The 246-nt window shown below is 30.1% G+C and overlaps 1 protein-coding gene across 2 annotated transcripts in view; it reads left to right on the top strand.

The window, feature by feature from the left end:
* LOC106875818 (transcriptional regulator ovo) overlaps nt 1–246 on the top strand; it is a 99,238-nt gene that overhangs the window by 40,760 nt on the left and 58,232 nt on the right. The gene's annotated exons all lie outside the window — the stretch shown is intronic.

The raw sequence follows: 246 nt of genomic DNA, 5'->3' as shown, positions 1-246 counted from the left end.
CACACACATATATACATATATAAATATATATATATGTATGTATGTTTGTACGTATGTATATGTATATATGTATTTATCTTTCTGAATATGTATACACACACAAACACAAACACACACATATATACATATATAAATATATATATATGTATATGTCAAGCCTAATTGGGTTAACATACATTGCTACCTCTGACACACTCTCTCTCTCTCTCTCTCTCTCTCTCTCTCTCTCTCTCTCTCTCTCTCTCT

This window comes from Octopus bimaculoides, chromosome 25 (genome assembly GCF_001194135.2).
Source record: "Octopus bimaculoides isolate UCB-OBI-ISO-001 chromosome 25, ASM119413v2, whole genome shotgun sequence".
Taxonomy (NCBI): domain Eukaryota; kingdom Metazoa; phylum Mollusca; class Cephalopoda; order Octopoda; family Octopodidae; genus Octopus; species Octopus bimaculoides.
This window is presented reverse-complemented; position numbering and strand designations above follow the sequence as displayed.